We start from the raw sequence: 24,342 nt of genomic DNA on the forward strand, positions 1-24,342 counted from the left end.
TGATGTCACAGACCAAATCCAAATAAGTTGGAGTACTTTCATGGTTTATTTCCATCAACTTGGCTGCTGTGGCAGAACAGCTGGAAGGAAACCTGTTCTTCAATCAGTGTCTATTTACTTTTGAGATGTGTGTGTGTGTGTGTGTGTACATTGAAAGAAAGAAAATGGAGAATAATGGATGCTTAAATAGTTTATTCGTATGATATAAAAATTGAAATTTTTAATAAAAAAATACAAATAAATTATAAATTGTAAAGCTCTAAAAGAAATGGCCAATGCCAAAAACCTATACATATGTTTCGATTCATACCCTTAGTTGATATGTAATTCTTAGTATTTGCTAAGAATTGGTATCATTTTCAACTGTATTCGACAGAATCTTGTCAGAGCTTTATGAGCTTGTTACAGAATTTGTCTGCATCCTTTCAAGAGATATGTTAACCTTTGTTCTAAAAACTCATAAAGCCCTGATAAGATTCTACCCCATACGGTTGCAAAATGATATCAATTCTTAGCAAATGCTTAGAATTATGTATCAACTAGGGGAATGAATCAAAACATATATGTAGGCTTTTGGCACCTACCATTTCTTTTAGAGCTTTAGAATTTATAATTTATTTGTATTGTTTTTATAAAAAAAATTCAGCATCTTTATATCATACAAATAAATTACTTATACGTCCACTATTCTCCATCTTCTATCTTTCAATATTGATAGTATGTACTACTATAATAATCCCTAACATATTGTTGAGACTTTCTTTTTATATGACAGTGATAAAACAGTGGAACTTTTGGATTATTTAATCCTTAATGAGAACCTAACATTCTTGAATTGACTATATATATATATATATGTATATGTATATATGTATATATATATATATATATTACAACACCTGTCTCTGTTCAGATTGTCCTTGCACAGGGGCCATCCAGACTTCTGTTTATGCCAGGAACAGGGATTAACCTTGTCTCTTCACTCCTTTGCACCACATGGGCTCAACTCTTCTCCCCTCTTCATTTAACCTCCTCCCCTTGCCTCTCTCCCCCTCACACCTACTTCCTCCCACCCACCTCTCTTCTCTTGCTCCGACTCCTACTTCTCTTCACTCCTACTCTTCTCTCTTCTCTTCACTTCTATCCAACTTTTCCTCTCCCCTTTATCATCACCCTTCCCTTGTAAGCCCACCCCTACACATTCCACTCCCCACCTTCCCTATCCTTTCCCATCCCACCCCATCCCTTTCACCTACTCCCACATATGCCACTTCTACCACCGCCCTCTACCTATCCATATACCCCACCCTCAGCCTAACCCACACCCCACCCTTGCTTTCCCCACTTTTGCCTCCCCACCTCCCAACACCATCACACCACACCACCACGCACAAATCAGCACTGACCACTTCCCAGACCTACATTTTTACACCTACACATACACACACGCACACATCAAGATCCACATGCTCATACAAACTCTTATACACAGTCACATGCAACTTCGTTTTGGTATCACCACTACTTTATTATCTCCCCTTCTCCCTAGCTCTCTTGTGTGACCTTTCTGTCCGGCATTCACCATGATAGATCACTAGCCACTACACATTCTTTATTTTCTCTCCTTGTTTCTTTCTGTGTCCCTTTCTGTGGAAGAGCATTAAAGACTTTTTCACTTCCCGAGCATTAAACTAATACATCTGTTTGTTGTCTACACCACCTGTCTTTGTCTTTTGTCTTTTTGTGAATTCTCCCTATTATTATTATATATATATATATAATAATAATAATAATAATAATATTAGGGAGTATATTTGCCTAATAGTTGTTTTATCTCTAATTTAATTTATATATATATATATATATTGAACAGGCTGAGCATTTTCCCCATTTAATCTTGTGTGAAATCAAACACAATGGGTTTGATGTTCCAAAGACTTGCTTCTGTCTGGCAGTGAAAAAGAAACCCAGAGAAGCAAGTGCCAATCACACAACCATGTTTCACTCCACTGTTGAAAAATATTTCAAAGCAGAGTCTTCAAACTGAATGATGTCTTTCTGATAAGTGTAGAATGAATGAACAATCCTGAGGTAAATTAGGTGGGCATCCTATCTTGACAAAGATATTGAACATCTAGTGTTCCAAATGCATTCGGCTCTACTGCCAATATACACTGCTAGACCAGTGCTGGTGAGAAGGAACAGTGTCACAGGACATGAGAGACTGCAATATTGTTAACCTGTACAAGAACAAATGGGATAGAAGTAATTGTAGCATCTACAGAAGAATCTTCTTAAGCTTCATAGGGAAGTTCTTCAGATTTACTATTCCACAAAGACAGCAGAAAATCACTGAAAGGATATACTCTGATTCTAAAAGTAGCTTCAGGTCAGAATGCTTCAAACAGTTACCATGAACTTCTCCCTTCGATAACTATGGAAAAAAATGCAGAGAGCAAAAGCAACTCTGTATACAGACACATACACATATATATATTTACAAATACCTATAAAAATACAAAGGCACATATATATACATATACATATAAATATATATATATATAATATATACATATATATATATATACATATATATTATATATATTATATATATATACATATATATATATATATATATAATATATATATATATAATATATATATATATATAATATATACATATATATATATATATATATATATATATATATGTATATATATATATATATTGTATATATATATATATATGTATATATATATACATATATATATATATATATATGTATATATATATACATATATATATATATATATATATTATATATATATATATATATATATATACATATATATATATATATATATATATATAATATATATATACATAGAGAGAGATTTATATGTCATTTTTAAATTTATTCTCACTGGTTTTCTTTAGATTTCAGAGCCAGCACTGGAAGTAACAACATTTCAAATACAAACGTATCTATGTAAACTGCGTGATCAAAGATAGAAAAAATAGGTAATGGTGTAAATGCATACTTTTTGAAATATGCATATACACTTATTGCTTACATTTTCTATCTTCAGTTACATTGTTTACATAGACATATTCATATGTGAAATGTCATAACTTTCAGTAGTGGCTTTGAATTTTATAAAAAACAAAATCTGTAGATAACCTTAGTAATGAGAACATCACATTGTCATTACAAAAAGTTAGAAACAATATTAACTTGTACACCTTTAATATATTTAGTCATATATTATGGTTGCGAAACAAAATACAGTGTCCTTGCTAGCAAGTAGTACATACATACATACACACACCAATATATATACATAAATATTCATGTACATATATCCACATACACATGCACATATTCATACATGCACACTCATATATATATATATGTATTTGTACCACATAATCTTGCCATCATGTATTAATTGTAAATGAGTGTCACCATCATACAAGCGGTGTCATTCATTTCCAATACTACATGAAAATATGTCTGGTAAAGGAGAAATGTCATCTTACTTAGAAACATGAGGAATAGCAAGAAGGGTACCCAACCTTATAAATTCCGACCATGCAAGCATGAAAACTAGACCTTAGAACAGTGTTGATGACATATACACATACATACAATCATACATACATATATTATGTGTACATATATATGTGTGTATGTATGTATTATATATACATATAGCTACATATATATATGTAGAAAGCATATATATATTTATATTTTATATATATATGTGTGTGTGTGTGTGTGTGAAAGAGAGAGTTTAGACAGACAGATGGACAGAAAAAGAACAGAGTAGTGTAAGCCTTTACATATTTTATGTATACCTATGTTTCTGGTAGTATGTGTGTGTGTGTATATATATATATATATATATATATATATATATACGTGTGTTTGTGTATATGCATGTATGTACATATATACATATATATATATATATATATATACACACATATATACACACACACTCACATGTATGTATGTATATATATATATATATATATATATATATATATATCCTTGTTACTATAGAACATTCATATAGTTTCACTAAAATAAAGACAACGAATAACTCCAATATAGCCAGTTTTGCCCTTGTAATTCAACGAATTTATTTAATATATTTACAAAGTTTTTTTTCATACACTTGTCCTTGTGGTTACAGGTAAAGACTGAATGCAATGAAACATTTATCAGGTAATTATGTTATGAGAGAAAACAAGTTAAATATGAAATACCTGCATAAATATAAGTGGGAGGTGTAAATCTTTCCTAATTAAAACCCCTTGAACTATCTCTTTATTGAATCATTATGAATCAAATAATTATTTGAAGCTAAAAGCAACTTGAATCATTTGTTAATAAGTATTTGAATTTTAAATTATTGTATTTAACCAAATTATATTTCCATCTAGGGTGGCAAGCTGACAGAATCGTTAGCACTCCAGGTAAAACGCTGGGTGGTATTTCATCCGTCTTCATATTCTGAGTTCAAATTCCGTCAAGGTAAACTTTGCCCTTCTTCCCTTTCAGGGTCGATAAAATAAGTACCGGTTGAACACTGGGGTCGATGTAATTGACTTAATACCTCCCTCGAAATTGCTGGCCTAGTGCTAAAATTTGAAATCAAATTATATTTCCATGTATGTTACTTGTCTGATCATAGATAGCAATCCTTTAGGTTTGTAATGTTAAAGATTACAAAATTTGAGACATTTCAAATTAAATATTATTGATATCTTTAATTTGATTTTCTAGACTTAAAAAATATTTTGCAAACATCCAGTATTTTTTAAATACTTAATAATCAGCCATAAACCTTACTGCCCAGCTCATCTTTTTAGTCCTTTTTAATCTTTCATTAAAATTCAGTACTTAATTCAGCTTCCATTTTTTCATACATTTTATTTGGAAAAAAATTTGTTAAAGTTTCTTTTTTATTTGTAAATAGTAACTTATATCTATATTTATTTTGGGAGTTTGTATTCATACATTTTCAAAATACTTTATTTAGACATGTTAATTAGTAAATATAGCTTTATGAATTTATACTTGATCTTCAGCTGTTTTAGTAAATTACTAGTTCTAAATATTATTAACAATGAAATACAGAAAGAAATCACCTTACAAATCCATATAAGCCTAATTGTTATTATTTATATTATGAACATAAGACATTATTGCATTTTAGAAAATTTTTATTTATAATTTTAGAAGTTCAGCATGATTTTGAATTCTTTCCTTTAAGAAAAGGGGTGTCTTTTTAAACATGCATACAATGGCACAAGATTATGAATACTTCTTAAAAACATCTCTTGCATCTTGAAATATACAATATCCACACATGTTAATTGTATAATTATAAAACTTTCATAAAGAACTTATTCATTTTACATCTAAATATTAAATGATATCTAGTAAAATTTGTGATGAAATTCCTTTTAACAACCTTATCTTATATAATAAAAATGATATTATACATAGAAAGGTATACAAGTACTGAGTATCAATTTTGGATATATATGTTTAAGATTACAAGTTCTAAAAGATATATAGGCATCCTATCCCCACCTCCCAGTTACTTAAGTACTACATTCATCATAGTCTTGTTCTAACATGGAATTCCATAATGTGTAACCTATTTCCCTATGACTTCCATATAACATGTATGTAATATAGGAGTCTTCAAGAAAATAGATTTTGCAGTACAAGATTCTACATTTTGGCAATATTTTCCAAAGCTCAATGCTTCCATAATATGGGGGAATGCCTATATTATGCTTCAAAATTCACAATTTATTTACTTCAAAATGAAATTTGAACAATATTTGATTATAAGAATTACTGTAAAATTAAGAATAAGTTCAGACTAATTATTTTTGAAATTTATTAAAAAATTTGCATTTTTCTAAAAAATTCAGATTTTTTACTGTGTGGAATTCAGTGGTATATCTATATTAAGAATCTGTAATAATTATAATAACTATTTTCAGTAAACTCTATTAGACTTCTTCAGTTACTTTAAACATCTTAAGAACAATCTTCTGTAACACTTCATGACAAACCACTTCATACGTTTTCCTGACATTACATGTATCTCTCCTTCTACAACAATCATTTCAAGCATTATTTCTGTCATTTTCTATTGGCATAATTAGCTTAAAAATTTAAACATTCTACTCTTTGCAAAGAAAAATAAAACAAACAAAAAAGAAAGGAAAAATGGAATTATTTTTAATATACTTCACTTTCACTTCATACTCTTTTAACAATTTTAGCACCTTCTTTATGCCCATCTCATTTAATATAACCAATATTCCCACTATGTGTTTTACCTGAACATCAAAACCAACCTACAAAGATATCAAAATTTTATTTCAAGAATAAAAAAAAATGTCCATGTTCTTAATTATTGTTATTATTGTAATGGAAATATCCATGTAATTTTCTAAGACTTTTATCAGAATGTCTTGTAATCTATCACCTTTTTTATTAACCAATTGTGTTTAATTCTGAAAATCATTCTTTGATTTGATTTTGGGATTGGAAAGTACACTAATAATATCCATTTTATCACATTACTCAGTTCTATCATAACCAGGTAACTTTTGGAAGCTCTATAAATTTAACCATTATTATCTTATATATCCATATATATCGGGATGCTAAATATCATATAACCAATTACCGACACTTTCTAGCACGTGCCAACATGCGTTCTGTTGAGTATCTTGTCATGATTCTTTCTCATTCATAAATTAGTCTATATTATCTCATATTAAATTAAGTATTATTATTTCATTATTAATTAAAGTATAGGAATGGCATGATTAATATTCTCTGTGCAAACAACATTTTAAATGTATTACTTTGGTATTATTTTGGTAAGTATTTCTGTACTAAGTTTTGATTTCTTGGATTAATTTGGCTGACTTTTCATAAGATTTTTAACTTGTGACTTGCTTTTCATGAAGTCATTAGATTTTTTTGTTAATTTAATATCTTTAAGTTCAATACTTAAAGAAAGATTGTTTGCATTAGGACAACAAGCCAACATACAAAATAATCTCCAGCAAGAAAATATATTGCAAATTTTATGTATTTCTCTAGTTTAAAGTTTTAGCAATATGAAAAAATGCAGTTAAATGTAGATGTATTTGGTGGTGGATAATGTCTGTATAAGCTATAATAAATCATCAAGCTACCAAGCTGGTACTTAGCTCTGGACTCATTAGCATTGAATCAATGAAAAATAACTTCTGTTCAGAACACTTGGGAAATGAATTTTATATTCTAAGAAGTACTAGTATGTATTTACTGATTTTTTAATGGTTTGGTGAATTGAGAAATATAAAATTAAGAGTTCTTCCCAAAGATGCTTGCCACAAGCAGAAATTCGTGATCCATGGTTTAAGAGTCTAATAATATGGGACAAAACTGGTAACTACTTTATATTAATGTAAGATAAAATTTTATAAAAATCAAATTTTTCTTTGCAATAGTATCAATAATTATTGTCATAGTAATGCCTTTTCCAAGATAGTAACTAAAATTTTCTGACATTTACAAAATAATATTATTTTAATATCTTATGGTGATGACTATTTCAGACCAATAAAGCTAATACATTTTACTTATGCAACTAATACTACAGAGAACATGAACTTTACACAGAGATATTCTTTTTATGCATAAACAGTAGATTATATCTGCTTTTCTCTAGACACAAAGCCAAGTGTTTGTTATAATGGAATGATATACTCAATTTTATCAGCTTCATTAAAATATTTGTACTTATTTTATGTAGAATAGAAGATAAATGCCTGTAACTGAATGCATCTACTTAAACCAGAATTCTATTTATTATTTTTTTCTTTGCAGTCATTTTCACTGCACCAAACAAAGCCAAGATGGTGAACATGATTGCAATAATAAAATTCTTGTAGTAATTAATTTGAAACCTTGCTGTACTAAGTTTAATCAAGCTTTGCCTTTAATTTTGTTACAGACAATAAAATACATTTCAGTAATTTACTAAAGTTGAATATGTTAACGATACACTTGCTGAAAAATTGCTGCCCTTACACACATAAAAATGAAACCAAGGAACAAAATTTAGACATAGATATTTTGATTTTTAATCATACACATGCATAAGTCCATCCCAGCCAGAGGGACAAAAGACTCTAATAGCACCCTACCTTAATTAGCATGCATGATAGGCCAGAGGAAATGTTGCACTCCATTACATCTGACCCAGGAGCAAATACTCTCATTGACATCCCACTCACTTACTACACTTCTGGTTCATCTAAGCCATAAAAATAGGAAAAAGCATATGTTGAAATAATTAAGATAATGATGATTATATATTGATAATGATGAACATAATATATATATATATATATATAAGAGCTTTCTTGGTAGTAAAAACATTGTTTAGTGCACTGAAATAGTAAAGGTATCTAGACAGTTTAATACATGTATCTTGTTAAATAGAACTTTAAAAACAACTTATTTTTCAGATTTTTCCCATAATTTGGAGTGAAATTCTCTGTGAGCATTCGGTATATACACACACATATACACACACACGCACGCACACACACACATATGAATATATTAAAAATCTATATAAATTAATAGTCATATCTAGTCAAAAATTTTATATAAGTTTTTAATATATATGTTACTTTACTAAATACTTATTCTTCAGAATAATAGAAATAAATTGTAAGATAGCTTCTGTTTAGATAACATTAGAAAGAAATAAAATGAGATATTTTTCGTACTTAGTACCATATGTTGTCATGACTGAGTGAATAGTGTACTTGATTTGATTTCAGAATTCAGATCTCTTTGCAAATGTGTTTCATCCTTAGGCACAATTCTAGCTTAATTATGAATCATTATTCTTCTCACAGTACTTAACTCACTTAAGACATTGCAATATGTCTTAGAGTTTGTTAGATTTTATTTTGATTATATGTTTATGTTGTAAAAACATCTCAATTTGAAAATCTTGCTGTTTTACATACTTATTGGATATACTCCCTTCATCATAATTGTAACTTTGGTGCTTAAGTGTAAAATGTTATAGTTAATTTGCTATTGTTGTTATTGGTTCAAATGATGGTGCTCCAGAAATATTGATGGCATTCCTTTAATGATAAATGTTAAAAAAAAAAAGAGACAAAGGAGTATTTTGCCTGTGATATTAAATTTGTCATTGTTGATGATTTGATGTAAACCTCTCATTTGTTCCTATTGTATTTTTGACTTATCTGGTTCCATATTTTACCTTGCCATTGGTAAAAACTTTTATACCTTTTAACTGTTGCCTTATTGTGAGAAGTTAAATGAATATTTCCCTTAAAACTATTGATCAATATATTGTAGAAAATAATTTTGCTACTGCTTAGAATATGTTAAAAACAATTTCTTATAATTTAATTTCTATATACAGTACTGCCCCATTATAGCACAGTCATTGGGGGTTCATAAAATATCATTGGGGTCATACTAAATTGGGGTTCAAGAAATTCAGGTGTTCAAGAAAATCCGGAAAGAGCAAAAAAAATGGGTCCAATGACTCATTGCATTATATCCGAATTTGAGCTAAACTGGGGTGCATTATAATGAGGCTGCACAGTATTTGTTTTCTTATTTATCTTCATACTTTTTGTTGCTGCTTCTTTTGTTTTCTTTTGTTTAGTGTTAACTTTAATTAGTGGATAATTATCCCTCATTTAGTAAACAACAACAGTTAGATATATAATTATAGACTTTTATCTTACAAAATTATCAGCTTTTATAACAATATTAAACCATATTCAGCTTAGAAATGACAAATTCAAATTTAAAGTTTGAAAGATATACAACAAAGATAATATGCATACTTTCTGATATCATCTTTGTTGTATAATAAAGAAACAATATAATATTAATCTTAAACCATTGATAAAAACATGACTTGCTTTCTTTGTTCATTTTTACATCCATTTTTTCCATGTTAGCATGTGTTAGATGAATATATTATTGAGGCATTGTCTTCAACCAAATGCCCTTTCTGTCACTAACCCTCACTTGCTTTTCAAGTTATACCCCCATCTCATCTAAGCCATACTCACATGGAAAAATAGACATTGCTTTCTTATAATCCTAAATATTTTCTCAATATTTTGAAAGTGTTTTGTTTTGTAATAATTCACATATTTATCATGATAACTAATTTAAGATTATATAAATGAACCATGAAATCAATCTTTCTTATTCCAAAGAAATATTTCCCAAATTTCTCTACTGATAAAGAAAAAATTCCTTTGGTATTTGACTGAAAATTATTGGTCTGATATTTGGAATATATTCACATTGATAAACACATCTTGTGTGGCAAATACGAGGTGCTTAACTATTAACATCTTACAATATTTACTTTGAAATAAGTAACTCTTGAATTTTCCTTTATCATGGTGTTTATACACAATTTAATCTGAAAGAGAATGGTTTTAAAGTTATAAATCTGATGAGAATCCTCAATATTCTTACTGAAGTCCAAACATTAGCAACAATTAAAAAACAAAAAATATTTTAGCAAGAGCTAAATCCTAATCACTGAATTTATATCAATATGACAAAAATATTAAAAGAAGGAAAATACAACTATCAGGGTTAAATGAAAGTGGTAAATTTACTATTCTACGACCAAGTAAAATTGGTTTCTCTTCATTATTTCTGTTGTGTGTGAAGCTTTGCATCTAAAACATTTACCTGTCTAAAAAGAGTAGCTATTCTTCTTACTTGAGCAATTTTCAATCTGTTCTAAATTAATCTTTTTAAGAATTAAACTAAATCTAACATTTCTTATAATAATGATAGTAAAGCATAGTAAAGCTTAAGTTTAGAAATAGGTTTCTTGCAAGTTATTAATTTTCAAGAAAGAAATTTTATAAAATTTTACAAGATATTTTGTTGCTAAAATATTTCTCAATAGATACTGATTCCTTACAGGTACAAAGCTTCAAGCTGGTAGAAGGAAAATATGATGCCATACTTTTCAAGAACCCTAAGAAAAAATTAATTCTTTCTGACTTGTAAAGATCCATTTGTGGTATTCAATTCCAATTTGGTTTTATCCAAGGGTTGGATAATACAACCACTCCTGGTTAGGATGCCAGTCAATCGCAGATAGCCTTTCCTACTGGAGAAATTGAAGACAGAAAATTCAGAACTGCTACCCAACACAATACTTAATAATTTCACAGTACTGCTGCTTACAGTAGTGAACGATACTACCAACTTGGTATCTATGATGCTTACTTTGATATAAGTTGACTGAGCTTTTCAGAGTTAAGAGTGTTTATTGTGAACAAGATACAGTATTAATATAGAATATGATTTCGGGTATTGTCTAACATTACTGACTCGGCCATCATGATTCCCACGGAACAACAGATAGATAACAATATTAATTAACTGATATCAATTTTAACAATTATAATAGTGCACACAAGCAATGTAGTCTTGGCCATCAGTTCTACTATTGCGAAATTCTTTTAACTTGACCAGTAAGATAAAGTGGAAGTCTAGAGAGAACCTTTACCCTATATATCAAAGTTATATTATTGTGTAAGTCAAAGTGATTTCAAACATATCAGATTGAAATTTAAGAAATATACTCCATGTGTAATCTCTTTAAAAACTTGATGTTTTTGATATGGGAACTTTTGTGTAATATTGTTGTTCGCATGTGTGCTGTCTATTCCAAGACCAGTTTTCTATCTGTGATAAAATTGTAAGCCTGATGACACATAACTGTATTTCAATATGTATAGCTTTTTACAGTTAAATATTTTCTCTCGGACATTTTCACATTTTTGCCTCTCTTTCAGTTTTAAGTTGGTAGCATTTCAAATTGTTAGGTTATTCTTTTTTTTTTAAATTAAAGCAATATAGTTATCTATACTTATAATCAACATGTAAGGTTTTTTTTGTAATATTTTTCTTTAAAAAAAAACAACAAAGAAAACTTATAAACATTTATTTAACTTAATTTTTAAAATTTCATTTGCATATTATGCCAATTATTTTTCTTTGTGTTACATAATTCCTTGTTTGAAGCACTAGAGAAAAAAGTTCCAAAACTGTTTATTTTTATTTTTATCAAGTTTAATAATGTGGACAATCAAAGGCTGCTGGTCAAAACAAAAGAAAAGGAAAAACAATATTTTTGCTGTATCTGTGATTTTTGTGTTGGATTAGCTCCAAATGTTGATTGGAGTACAATTATTTTGGCAAAATATTTTGTACATGCAATAGCCACTTCTGGAAATAAGTTATAACTTATATCAAAATTGACATTATCTTCAAGTGGAAAATTAAATATCTACTATTTTAGACATTTAAGAAGCCGTGCTTTTTTTATTATTATTATTATTATTATCCAACTTCAATTAATTCAGAAAATATTCAATTATGCTGATTTATGAAAAATATTTCAAAACTCAGTGTTAAAACAATGGAAAGAGCAATTTAAAATCAAATACTTTACTTTTTTACAAAACAATTTCAAAGAAAAAGGTTTAGAATTTTCTTCATCCTTTAATCTTTGATTACTACATTTCATTCAGTTATAGAAAAGTAATTTATAAGTGTGTAGTTGGAATGTCACATACAGCGAATTTAATTGATGATTCTTGATTATCATTTTTTTTTGCAATTTGTTTATTAGCTTTATTTTTAGAATATAACTCTTATTGATATTCACTGCTCTTTCTAATGACATTTTGAAGTAAAATAAAAAATGTAAGTGAAGCTCAACCATGAATTAAACAGGTTTCTTATGCCTGCTATAAACAATGGAAGTTTTACATTTGTTTCTTTTTTTTTTCTTTTTCAATTTTTTATATATTAGTTGGTATATAACTTGACTTCAATTTTTTTTTTCAAAAGTAAAACAAGAATATGAAATATTTTATTCATTAAATATGGTTACCATTATTCCATCCAACTTAAAACAATAGATCATTTGCATAGATAGAAATGAACAGGATTTGTTCTCCAGAATAATTAACCATTAAGTGTTGTTATTAACATTTACTACATTGGTTCTATGTTGACTTTATGATATAAATCATACATCGAATTCTATCTTCTGGAGAATATTTATATACAGACTTGTCCAAGCGGATCCGGCCTCTTTTGAAACACTGAATGATGAAAACGTTTTTTTTTTAAAATGACTTTCAAATATTTTTAAAGTATATACAATGTTTTATTATTGATGATCTTCAACTTCCTATGAAATTTATTTCTCAATATATCATTTTAGTACTTTTGCTGTGTATTCCATGTGATTCGAAATTCATTTTATTGGGTTTTAACTGCATTGTTAAACTGGACATAGAACGCTCTAGGATCCCAGATTCTAAGAGTAATATAGATAAGTATTAATGAATTCTTATTTCTTCCCAAATGGTTATACTTTCTGTAATTCTATTTGTGTTTTTTCTCCTAAATGTTTGGCAAAATTGTGTATTTCATTACATTTGTAATTTCTCTGTGAATATTATGGTGCTACTTATCAATTCAGCAATCTTACTTGTTGTGTAAATAAATTTGATTAATAACAGACAAGATATTTTGCTCCCTGCATAAGCTTTTGTTAAGGATGTCAATCGATTATTTTTTACTATTAAATTGAGAATGATATTTTAATATCAATGTTTTATCAGTTTTTTTTTTTGGATCTCATGACTGTTTTCTAACTTCCTGTAGTAATTTTGAAATTGCCACACTAATTAATTTCAGATTTTTATTATTATTATTATTATTATTATTATTAATATTATTATTATTATTATTATTATTATTTAGATATTAACAACTATAATGATCAAATTCTTGCTTAAACTTTTGGCTTGATTTAAAAAAGAACAATAGAAATATATCAGACATATAATATGAGTAAATATATATTTCTAAGTAGAAATCTTCTTGAATTTTTCTTCTTTTCCTTTTATAATATGTAAAAATTGAACCATTTCCAAATTTCTTGCCAAATTTGATACATTTTGTGGTGCGAGATGTCTGAAATAAACCAACTGGAATCAATAAAAAAAAGCAAAATGACATCTATTAACAAAGTGTAAAAAATATTAAATTATAAAATCACATCGGCTAATTATGTAATTATTAATGAAATGCTGTCAGCTATTAGCTTCTATATTGCCATTCTATATCTCATATACTCATATATACACATACTCACACAGATACTGTATATAAATATATATATGTGTGTGTGTATGTGTGTATACATACATTCATACAGTACACCATACACATAAACACACACATAAACATACATACATGCATACAGCACACCACACACATACATAAATACAAACATACATACACACATACATATCAGAAATAGCAAGACCAGAGCAAATCATGGCTGAAGCCATTTTGTGGCATTTGGGGGCCAATTAAAATGCCAACCCTTTCCTAATCTACATAGTACTCTGCAATGTGGGAAAGGTCTTGGCAAGAGCAGATGTTTGACTCCCCAATGTTATCAATCTCTCTATATAAATACATATGTAACTCCTCAAAAATACAACCATGGAGAATAAAGTTTCCAAATTTGCTAAAATGATTTGGAAATTATTAATCATAAATGTACAAATAACTCCATAATAGTCTGTATAATTAAGCAACTAAGACTGAGTTGAGATGTTTTGCATTTGTATGTGAAATATTCTATAGATTTAAGATGAGGATTCACAGATATGAGCATAATAGGAAAATAATGTGTTCGATTCTGACGTATCAAAAATATAGCTAAAGAGAATAAATATCTAGTTCTATTTATAATGAAACTATAATGCTGGATATTGAGGCAGCTATATATCTAAGACTATATATTATCGTTTTTGTTTAAACACTATATTAAAATATTCTAACATGAGATAAAAAATTTCAGAAGTCTGCTTTTGTACTTCAAAATTTTAAAGAATTCATTCTTTTAGTTAAACACTTAAATGTGTAGAAAATATTAAAATTTTGGAGTGTTATGAGTTGAGAAGTCAATATCTCTATATACTAGTATTTTTGTAAGTTTTTCTCTTCAAGGTTTTACTTAAAATATGCAACAAAAATAAAAATAAAACATAACAAAAATATATATTAAAAATAGTCAGGTTCAAGGTAACTGAAGTTTTGATATGAATTCAAAATAAGTACATGTTGTCATTCATTATCTGTTTAAATTTAATCATGTACCTAATAACTGACATTGCCAATATAAAATACCAGACTAGTACAGCCATCAATATGAAGATAACTTCTAGTGAAGATAAAGTAGTGTAAGTTTTTGATAGGGAAGAATGTACTGAAATAGTTTGCTGTTGTTTTCTTCATGCCTTCAAAAGGACTTAAAGCTCATTACTGCAAGGTATTAAAGATAATTTATTATTTAGTGCTTTTACTATTTTTCTTAAATAAGCTCTACCAACTTAGTAATTATACTCTGGTGGATTAACCCAGTATGAGTTAATTGTCTCTTCTATAAATGAAGCTCAGCTCAGTTGCTATTATACAAGCCCATCAATCGTCTGTGAACTAAAATAAGATATGCATGCAATTCACAAGCATTTCTAAATAATACTAAGATTTAAGTGCAGTATACAGTACTAAAGAATCTTTGGATGAAATTCTTCATATCTGTTCTTTATGGGCAATATTCATTACCAAACAGTAACAAGTGTCATGGGAGTAAAGTGTGCACATCTGGAATATCAAGAGAGGAACCAACCTTTGATTTTCAGCTGAAACACTTTCAGTTTAATGATGTTTTGTATGCCCTTAGTAAAACCTTGAACATCATAAATTCATATTTCCAATCCCTGAAATATATGACCATTTTGCTCTGATCAAAACAAATATTCATTTCCAGATTTATCCTTCTTTATATTATCAAACATTTTTGCCATGTTTTCTTTTTTTTAAACGTTTATATTTCCTTTGTTAGCTTTAAATGCTGGTCAATAATTTAGATTTTATTTTTCAAAACTTACATAGATTATGATATAATAATAAACACCACTACACTTAGTATGATTTATTATAAGCTTTCTTCTCTTTGCAATGATAACAGCAAGTTATTTCTAAATATATCTGTATAACTTTTTTCCTTTAAAACAAAGCTATGATTTTTTAAAGATTTGATTTTCTTCTATTTAACTTTATTTTGTTTATTGACTTCAATTTCTCTTCAATTCCCTATTATTGTTTTCATTTCTTTATTTGAATATTGGATGAAAGACTATTATTTCATTTCATTTGTACATTTTATTTTGTTCAAGAATTTTTCATATATTCTTTACTTTTTTATTTTTATTGTTATTTATTTGTTTATTTGTTCGTTTATTTATTTTTAAAATCAAAACTAAACTTTGTTTAAAGAGCAAGAAGAATATCCAAAAATAAAGTAAAGTTATGAATAAATATTTTTCTTTATAGTGGGGTGGTGTAATTATTGATATTCACAGAAATAATAGTTATGATTTTTTAATGACTTCTATATAAATTGATATTTCTACAGTTCTTATCATCAATATTTCTTGAAAAACAAGCGAGTTAGAGAAAATACGTCATATCTGAGTTTAAATCTACTGGGATTAACCTTAGCTTACATCACTCTGGGCTTGATAAAATAAGAACTCGCATGATGATTTAATCATCTGCCACTCACCTCCTACTAAAATTATTTCGTATATAAATGAAAAATTAATTCTTCTTGCAGAAAAGATTATGTATAAATTCCATTTGAAGAAAATCAATTACTTTCTTTTGAATTCTTTATTAGTATAGAATTTTATAATCAGACTTACAATCTAAGTATGTTTATATGAATAACCACAGAAATACTAAATTTGATCAGCATTTTTAGTTCATAATGTGAAAAATAAACTTTCACTCAAATTCAAAAGGAAACACTGGTTTGATGCTCATTTCATTGAATTGACAAACACACAAGATTTTCATCATTTCAGCAATCAAGGATTCTGAACAAGTTTTCTTGACAAGAAGTAAATGGTCTAAACACAGCCCTATTCATCAGCCGAATTTTCATGAATTTGATCAGTTCTCTATAAACTATCCACTCCTCTGTAAATAATATTGGAATTGTTCTTATTTCTTGCCTCTTTGAATCCCTTCACCTTCATTATTAGCTCATTCTTCAAACGAAAATAAATTCAAAAGTTTTCTATTAGTAAAAGTAGATTAAATTTTGACACTGATTTTATGAAAATAGTTTTTCATTTCTTTGGTGTATGTATTAAATCATTAGTCATTATACACTTTTTTGTTTTTTCAAATTTGAGTTCTTCATTTGATAAGTTCCTTTCCTGTATCAAGTTGTATAAACTATCTTTATATTAACCATTTTACAAAATTTAGAGTTTTATTAAATTATTCAACTTAAACATATAAACTATTGTAGAGAACATTTTATCAGTCGCTCCTGATATTAAAAGATATAAATTCTTTCAACAAATTTATTGCGGAGTGCAATGTTCCCTCTAATCTTTTGCTGTGGTTGTGTGCAGAATTTTGCAAATTTGCAAATTTTGTGTTTCCTTGCAAAGTGTACATCTATATGAGTAACCATTGCTCAAATTTCTTCAGTTAAAAAAATTTTATTTCATCTTGAAAATCATGCGTGCACACATTTTTTCTCTCCTATTTGTAAAACATCTGTGCACAGGCACAAGCACACAGCTTAGAGGAAACACTGGTGGAATGACATAGTTTCTATTCTTGCCTTGATCATCAAATTATGTACTGCTTCTCATTGCTTTAGGTTGAATTAATTAAGCCCAAATGTCAAGTATTTTCAACTATCATATAGGCTTTCAGAAAATAAATGAAGAACTTAGAATTTTTTTCCTGTTTTACAATCCCCCACCCGCACTTAATCTTTCTAGGATTTAAGGAAACATTTTCTAAATATTATAATTATAACCGTTCTGTTTGAGTCTTTTAAACAGTCATTTTTATTTTTTAAGGAATGCTTTCTATAAAGACGAGCCAATGTGATATTCTGACAACTGTCAACAAAACTTTCAAAATGGCATAGTAAAGAAAATGAAAACAGCCTTATTGATGAAAATACAATCATGAGAGTAAATAGTTACATCATAGAAAATCTTTTACTAGATATCTATTCATTCACATGATGGCATAGATGAAGTAAATCTACTTATAGTCATTCCCTAACCAGGAACTTCTCAAATGGTGCTAACAAAATCTTTTAGAGTGAATTAAACAATAGATATTCACTAAGTACAGAAATCATTCTCCTCACAATGAAATGCATTACATATTTTTATTAATATCATTTCTGGAAGGGATTAATTGTTTGATAAAATTTATGGCACTTATTTTTTGGATGTTCAGTTTTTTCTTTGTTTTTTGTTTTTAATTTCTTTTTAGCAATAGTTTATAAACATCATATAACTAAGAATATATGACTGGTACAAGGGCAAATCTTCAGCATACAAAAATATTTTTTACATTTGCCATTTATTAAAGCTGCATGCACATATAAAATTTTCATTGAAATTGAATGTTAATTTCCCAAACTCTGATGTTTATATTTCCTCAATCAAGTCATTAGTTCAGGTAAGTTGAGTTTTTGGTCTTAAAACTGCACTAATCCTAATTTAGAGTATATTTCACCATTTCAGATCTCAATTTGAGTAATGTTGAAGAATTTAATATTAATTACTTTGCCCTATGTCTCAATTATGTTTAAGGATCTTGTTCAGTATGAAATAATAAATTCTGGAAAAACAAATTAATATTTGCGTGTAACAAACTTTGTAATTAATAAAAACGAATTCTTAAAACATTTTTCTCTATCATTTTTCTGAGACCATGGAGGCTTTTGTTATCATGAATAGTATCTTTTCTAAAGTTTGTAATTATGTAATTACTGTAAAATTAATATGCTTCTTAAATATTGTATTGGATGAAGAAGGCAAATATAATAATTTTTTTTTAAATTATGATTTTATTGCTGGTATTTTCTCTTAGCTTTTTAACTTTGCCTAAATCTTTTTATTGTCTTTTTCTCTTGGTTGTAGATTTTTTTTAATGCAAATAAATATATGGTCTGCTTCCAGCCAATTCAGTCCCATTTATCCCGGTGAATAGCTTTTGCTAGGTGCCAAAATCATATGACATAACTCAAATATTTTCATTAGAGATATTCTTAAATTTTCTTTGAGCAAACTCTTATTTATCTAATAAATTTACTTCTTATGCATTCACAATCAAAAATAGGTGGAAAAGCATTTTCATGTAGGACACGATAATTAAAAATGACATTTGCTTTGTACCAATTTAATTAAAGTATAGGTTTGAATGCTTTTTTTTTAAAGTTTTGCATTCAAACTAGCATGTCTCTGTCTGTGTGTATGTTTTTTATGTGCATGAATCTGTGCCTGTTTATCTGTGTGTCTAAGTTTACTTATCATGTTATCTATGTTGAAATATTTTGTATAACAGCTTCTACTCTTCCCTACTTCCAGTTTACTATTTCAAATCTCTAATATTAGTTTGTCAGGTTTCTCTTTGTGTCAGATCTAATTTTTCTCTCTCCTCAAACTACTTTTTACTTTCTGTCCTTTTTTAACTTATTATCTCTTCCATCTACTTGATATTATGTATACAGTGACAATATGGAAACTGTCAATCTATATATTTGATATTATTTACATCACCACCAATGAGTTAATGTCACTTTATGTATACTGAGGTGAGTGGGACGATAATTACAGTAAACAGACAACTTAATCAATAGTTAATGAATGACAACTTAATCAATAGTTACAAAATATCAAATTCACATACATAAGAGCACTTTTAGATATAGCTGAAATATTTTTTTAAGTCAGGTTACATAATACACTTTAGGATTTATTAGATTGTTGGAGTAGATACTCACACTGGTATGCGCATGCTTTATCAAGCACACATTTCATAAATTCTTTTATTCCTTTTTTAAACAGCTATGAATAGTAAAATGACATTTTATTTTATGTAAAGATATATGGTTAGTCACAAATTAAAACATATTCTATCACAGTTATTTCCCCTCATTAGAGCCTTGAAATGTATAGAATTCCAAAATATATCATGGCTTGTGAGTCATCTATTGTTTATTCATTGCACTTTGAAAATGGAAATATATTCCTAAATATGTAAACATTTCATCAATATGCAAGTTAATCAATTTAGATGTGCAATTATTAAGAAATAATTTTAGGCCTATTTTACTTATTTTTTACAAATTCCTTGTCAATTTTATTAGTTGTTGATGAATACACCTTTCGATCTTACCTTATCAAACTTGTGACCAGAAATAATTGCTGAAATTTTAATTAATGATTCAGCAATGCAGATAGAAGTTATATGGCTACCAGTGCCAGCATTCTCTTCAGATACAGCAGTTGTCCAAGAATTTTAAGGGTGTGAAAATATTAAGAGGAGTTTATGCCAATAAATTGAGCTTCAAGTAAGTCACATGTGACCTGTTAGAAACAGTAGTCCAAAACTCTCTCAGACCACAACATACCATTTCAGAAAAGGTCATATTTAATGGTATGGTTCTGGGTTTCCCTGTTTACAGGAAAAAGATAAGGTGGAACTTTTGGTCAAAACCTTTGATCTCAGGCCTGGTCTGTTAGGGTTTACTGTAATTACCAAAGTAGTGATGAGAGAATCATTTGGTAGGTATTCAATAATAAACACCAATAAGTGTAGAAAGTCACAATATTTTTGAAATAATAAATTATGTAGAAATGTAGAAGCTATCCATATAAAAAGACTAGAACTAATTTTGTAGTAACATATCTAATGCAAGGAACATAACAAAATGTAACTGGAAGTAATCTGCATTGATGAGAAAAGAAAAAAATTATCAGTTAATATGATTTTGATTGCTTGCCAAACAAGTATGGAACATAACTCAGGACAAGTTTTGACCCTCAAGAAAGCTTAGCCGTGACTGTACAATGTACACATATATTGGTTGCTAATATTCTCTGCTTTACTATTTCTTTCCCTCTCTTATTCTTTTCATTCTATAATTTTAGCTATAAAACTATCCTTCAAATTATATTTATTAATATTCAGTTACTTAGATTCAGACGAGAAGTCAGACAAGCATAAAAAAATATAACTTGTATAATACTGCTTCTGAAGATACTGATGATTATGGGGGTGTTGCTGGAAATGCTTCTAATTGTGTTTATCATGATGAGGTGATATTGATTAATATATTAGAAATTTACTGCTTTTTTTATTTTTAACAGAATACTTCCAATTGTAAAATATATGTTTTGTAATTTCTAAAAACAAAAGAGCAAAACAATGAATTATTCACACATTTGTCAGAATCATTTGGCTTCCTTCATTGATTTTGTAGAGCAGTCATAATGGTAGAGCAGATTAAATACAGGCCCATCATCTGAATAAATGTGCATTATATGCAGGAAAGATTCTCAATAGAAAATTTATAATTTATAAGTCAATCCATCAAGAAGTTGTAGGTATACAGCTAGCATTTATATTTTTAAAATATAATTCCGTAATCCCCTCCATTAAATTGATTTCACATACAATTCAGGAAAACAAATATACTTGACATTTAGTATGGTTAAGGGATATTTTAGTTATATAATCAATTGACTAACAAAAACAAGCCAAAATTAACAAATTCAAGCCTAAAGAAGTGCATCTAACATGGATTTCATGCAAATCAAGATGTCACAGTTTGTATCATTATATTCTTCTATACTGACTTTATGGCTAGCTCAGCTCTCTCACCAGCGAGAATGAGCTCACAAGACACCTATGCCATTCATCATACATCAACTATCCCAATCAGTCTTTTTATCTGTAATTGCTTTTGCAGTCTGTTATATATTGGTGTGAATTCCAATCCAATTCCAAAGCTAATATTATACTTAAATTGACAACATATCTCCTACTTGAGCAGTAAAATCAACTTTCCTAGAAAAGAAGTCAATCAAAATCCCAAACTGATTGAACTGAAACTAGAACTATAGTGTTGGTCATATGATAAAATCATCAATCCAAACTAATCCAAATAATATCTGAATAAAGAAATATTCCTGAGATTTTGAAAAATTAAGAAACTGTTCTACCAAGATAACATTAATCTACTTTCGTAACAGTGAAAATATTCTGTGCTGAAGGAAATTCTAGTTTGTGACTGTTTTGAAGTTACTTTTACAAGCAGGATTACAAACTATACTTGAGAGAATTATTAATTCGAGAAAGTTAGCCATTAATTGCATATCATTAGATCTGTTTAAGTTTATATGTGGGCTTGTATGTGTGTTAAATACAGGAATATATATGTATAGGGTATAGGCATGGCCTTGTTATTAATTCCAAGTTTGCTTTGCAATCAGGATATTCTTGGCTCATTCCTTCTGTATGACAACTTGGGCATGTATCTACTATCAGAATTTTGGGTTAATCCAAGTGTGAGTAAAATTGAGTTGGCTGAAATTGTGTAGAAACCTATTTGATGAACTGTACTTATTAGTCAAAGGATAAGCTTTAGCATATACATTTATATTCATTTTGCTTGAGGATCACATCAGGAACACAAGTGTTTATAAAATACACAGCCATTTACATAAGTCAATGAATTGGAAGTTCAGATAATCAAATAATGAGAAAAAGTCATTGAAACTGACAAAAGATCTACACACTTTATTTGCATTTATACATAGAAAGAAACTCTTGTGCAAAATATGTACAAATGAAAAGAGAGATAATCTCAAGAACCAAGTTCTGAAATGTCACACCACACATATATTGTTGTTACTATGGTAATGGGATTCATGTAATCAGTCTTGAAGTGTCACCTCAGGCCATTCTGGCAGTCATCAATTGCTACTGTTACCTGTCTCCTTCACTGTTTTGTAACTTGTCCAGTTCTTGACGTCAACAGACCTGAAGTCTTTTCTCTTCTTGCAAATCCCTTTCATTTGTGCCCTTGAGAATATTTCTGAATAAGAGTCATGCAGGACACATATTCATACCAGGCAACCATTTAACATTTAATTCTAGCTCGGAGCATATTTAATTACATGCTGCTTGAAAAGATTCTTATCTGATAATCTGTGCGCAAGATGTGTCGGGATTTTTTAAGCACTTATGCTTAAACAACTGGGCGTTTCTTCCTATAACTTGTGGAGTTTGAGTTTTGAAGAAATAAATTAACCATCTTTCCCATATAATATTTAGCATTACTATGGCAGATGAAACCAAGTCAGGTATTGCTACTATTTCCTTCATGGAGGTGTTGTTCTCAAAATGGACCTGAGACATAGTCAAATCTGATCAAAGCATTTACTAAAATATTTATTGAAATCAATAAATATGTGTTAGATATTGAACTGACATTGGAAATGTTTCTCAATTAGATCTTGAAACTTTGTACTGATTAGATCCTTTTTTTGTATCTGAATGTTGTATATCATTCTGCAAAATGTTTTTCACCATCTTCAATCTGTTCAGATGATCTCTCAGTACTTTACTGGAGCAACTGACAACACACACACACACATATTTTTATATATATATATATATATATATATATATAGGGGAGGGGTGTACTGCACTTATTTATCAATTTCAACATGAGAAACCAGTTTTTCATTCAACTGCTTCACATTGAATTAGTATGCAAAGTGGCTATGGAGATATTTCTAACCTTTGTGTAATTCTTAAGCAAAATAACCATGATGCAGTTGGACATTTGGACTAAAAGTATAATCCATTCGATGGACATCCACACAGTTTCCGTCTTCTCAAATTCTCTCACAGTCTTAGGTCAGTATGTTGTTTGGATACCCAGAATTTCAGGTTTGTGAACTGAAATTCTTGACCATGCAGCCATGCTTGCAACACACACACACACACAAACAAACAACAGCACACATTATTATTATTATATATTTTAAAGTCATATTAAATTAATGGGTTCACAGGACAAATGAAAGCTTTCCAACCATGCTTGATCATCAGTATGTATTTTTGTATTAGGAACTATAGTATCAGATGTACCCTCCTTTTAAAGGTGTCTCATTCTCTCTTATTCTTTTGCTCACATTCTATCCATTTGTTTTCTATCTGGCTATTTCTTTCACTCACTACTTGTCTCTCTCTCTCTTTTATATTCTGTCTATCTCTC

The 24,342-nt window shown here is 28.6% G+C and overlaps 1 long non-coding RNA gene across 1 annotated transcript in view; it reads left to right on the top strand.

Moving 5' to 3' along the window:
* Positions 1 to 8,784: 8,784 nt before the first annotated feature.
* The window catches only part of LOC118763170, a 30,966-nt gene continuing 15,408 nt past the window's right edge, over positions 8,785 to 24,342 (top strand). The window contains exon 1 of the long non-coding RNA XR_004998934.1: positions 8,785 to 21,294. This is a non-coding gene — a long non-coding RNA (uncharacterized LOC118763170). The remainder of the gene's footprint in view (positions 21,295 to 24,342) is intronic.

This window comes from Octopus sinensis, linkage group LG4, assembly GCF_006345805.1.
Source record: "Octopus sinensis linkage group LG4, ASM634580v1, whole genome shotgun sequence".
Classification (NCBI taxonomy): Eukaryota; Metazoa; Mollusca; class Cephalopoda; order Octopoda; family Octopodidae; genus Octopus; species Octopus sinensis.